The sequence below is a fragment of the Carlito syrichta genome, unplaced genomic scaffold (genome assembly GCF_000164805.1).
Source record: "Carlito syrichta isolate Samal-C Ts95f unplaced genomic scaffold, Tarsius_syrichta-2.0.1 Scaffold303354, whole genome shotgun sequence".
In the NCBI taxonomy this organism is placed as follows: domain Eukaryota; kingdom Metazoa; phylum Chordata; class Mammalia; order Primates; family Tarsiidae; genus Carlito; species Carlito syrichta.
In genome coordinates, this window is record NW_007247450.1 from 419,479 (window position 1) to 422,571 (window position 3,093).

Below are 3,093 nucleotides of genomic sequence, written 5' to 3' on the forward strand. Positions count from 1 at the left end.
GAACTTTTCCTTTGGTGAATACTTTTCACCCACACTTGCCCCACCTCCTCCTTCCCTGATAATTGCAACATGTTGTCTGTCCAATTTAGGGGTCTTCTGTTCCTAATATGGCTCTCCTATATGACTGTTAGTGCTCATACCAGTCATCTAGCCTGGAGGGGCAAAATATCTGTCTTACTTGCATGCACTTAAAAGCAGCAATACCTTCATGGGAAGAAATATACACGGAAGAAGATGTTGGGGAGGTGATCAAGGAATCAAGACCGTAAGACATTGTGCAGTTCTGAAAAGGGAGGCTTCCTATGCAGAGATAAGAACAGTAGGGACCTTTCTGAGAAACAGGTGAGCTATGGATCTTTCCCTTAAAAAATGCATGACCTGCACACTCACACACACCACTAATGAACATGCAGAATTTACTTTAAATTGAGAGGTTGTATGTGCTTTCCAAAAACCAAGTTTAGGATCCCTGCACCAGGAACAAATGTCTTCCAGATCTAACACCCCCACTCTGAATATCAGAGAGAAAATAGTCTGGGGAGAGAGAGGGAGAGAAAGAAAAAGAGAAAGATTAGAGTCTGAGGGACTGTAGCAAAAGATACAACATTGATGTCATTGGAACCCTAGAGGAAGAGGAGCAAGAGGAAGAGGAGCAAGAGAAAGAGAATAAAGAGCTCACAAGGAAATATTGGCTGAAAACATCCCAAATTTATGGAGAGACATAAATCCACAGATTTATAAGGCTGAGGAAATCCCAAATAGGATAAACCTAAAGAGATCCACACCAGGACACATCATAATTAAACATACGAAAACCAAAGACAAAGAGAAACATCTTGAAAATAGTAAGCAAGAAATGCCCCCTTATCTATAGAGACATAGACACAACTCGGAGGACCCTCCAGAAAATTATACTAAGAAAAAGGGAACATCCCCAGAGGTCACATACTGTACAATTCCATTTTTTTCCCATTCCTAAAATTAGAAAATTGGAAAACTGGAGAATGTGTTAGTTGTCTCTAGTGTTTAGGAAGGATTAGAGGTTGGGAGGGAAATTTTGTGGCTATAAAAACACAAGATAAGGAATGTTTGTGCTGATGAAAATGTCCTGTATTTAACTGCATCAATGTCAATATCCTGGTTATTGATATTGATATAATTTAGCAAGGTTTTAATAGTGGGAGAAACCTCTAAACCGTACATGGTATTTGTGTTATTTCTTACTACTGAATGTTAACTTACATTCATCTCAAAATGATATGATGAAGAAATAAACATGTCTGTTTGATATGTGCAAATAAATGCGATTAAGAACTTTTTATTCTTCAAAGAGCTGTCTTAAGTGTTGTATTAAGGACAAAGTTTACAGAAGCTTGGAATGAAATCGAATTTTGCTGTTTAGGTAAATTTATTTCAAATCTTCTCTCTAGAATAGCTATAGACACACATACAATCTTTTGTGGCCACTTACATTTTGCATTCATTTTTCTTGTATTGATTTTCTGTGTCTCACACAAAGATCTAATAAATCAATCAGGTTAAAATAAATTCATATCACTGGAAATTATAAGTAAAATAAAAGGGCAGTACATAATACTTCCATAGAATAAACTTGTATTTGTTCAAGAATAGCCCTGCTAAAATTATGATGGATTTGCACACAGAAATCTGAAAAAATTATTATTTGAAGCTATAGCTAGAAGCAGAATATTGAACATTGTTATGTATAGTTTCCTATTCACAGATGCATTCCTTGAATTTACACTGTGATTTTGAATTAGACTTAGACCCTGAATCACGGTCTAAAGGAAGAAGCTTAGAACCATCTCAGTTGTGACAGAACATGTGGCAGGTAGGAGAAGGGATGGCCTGTGTTTGGAAGTCTAGCAACTGTTTCACTTTATGGTGGGTGATGCTGGTGTAGCAGGAGGCCCCAAAGGCCCGGGAATGGGAGGCCAAGACATCTTCCCCAGAGGTCGTGGCCATGGTTGGGTCAGGTCAAGGCTGAGGACAGGAACTAGATGCCCGGCACCAGGGGTCCCAGCCTGGTCAAGGACACGAAGATCAAGTCACTGGAGGAGATCTGTCTCTTCTTCCTGCTCATCTAGGAGTCTGAGATCATTGAGTCCTTTCTAAGAGCATGTCTGAAGGATGAGACCTTGAAGATGATGTCATTGCAAAAGCAGACCCGCGCTGGCCCGGGGACCAGGTTCAAGGCATTGGTTGCCATGGGGGACTACAATGGCCACATTGGTCTGAGTGTGAAGTGCTCCAAGGGAGTAGCCACTACCATCCCAGGGACCATGATCTTGGTCAAGATCCTCTATGTTCCTGTGCGGAGAATCTACTTGGGGACAAGATGGGCAAGCCCCACACCATCCCTTGCAAGGGACCGGCTGCTGCACCTATGTGAAGGTGCACCTTATCCCTGCCCACTGAGGCACTGGCATCGTCTCGATCTGGGCCCAAGAAGCTGCTGATGGTGGCTGGCACTGACAACTGCTACACCTCCCTTCAGCCAGGGCTGCACTGGGCAACTTCACCAAGGCCACCTTTGATGCCATCTCTGAGACCTACAGTTATTTGACCCCTGACCTCTGGAAAGAGACTGTATTCACCAATTCTCCCTATCAGGAATTCATCAACCATCTTGTCAAGACCCACGCTAGAGTCTCTGAGCAGGGGACACAGGCTTCAGCTGTGGCCACAACATAGGGTTTTTACACAAGAAAAATAAAGTGAATCAAGCCTGTCAAAAAATAAAATAAAATTTATTAAAGGCCATTTGTAGCTTAAAAATGATATAAAATACTTAAAGGTTAATTTTATTTTCATTTACTATACAACTAGGTTGCTGAAACTTAAAATTTAATTGATATCTATCTTAATTATGGCTCTTCCAACTCTTTTTGATTACACCCTTCAGGAATATTCACAGTGATGTTTTATGGGATATCGACTTATAAATTTAAGTCTATAATATACCAGTGGCTTTATACAATAGAAGTATCAGTTGCATCAATATATATTTTTATTGATTTGAACCATGTCTAATGAATTACTTGGCACTAGGAATATTATTTTTCCCCCAAT

At 40.2% G+C, this 3,093-nt stretch overlaps 1 pseudogene across 1 annotated transcript; it reads left to right on the forward strand.

Annotated features, from left to right (window-relative positions):
* The first annotated feature begins 634 nt into the window (after positions 1-634).
* LOC103260816 lies at positions 635-2,753 on the forward strand (annotated as a pseudogene). Its single transcript, XR_504317.2, has 2 exons — positions 635-652; positions 2,004-2,753. The product of XR_504317.2 is annotated as a 40S ribosomal protein S2 pseudogene (transcript).
* Positions 2,754-3,093: the final 340 nt, after the last annotated feature.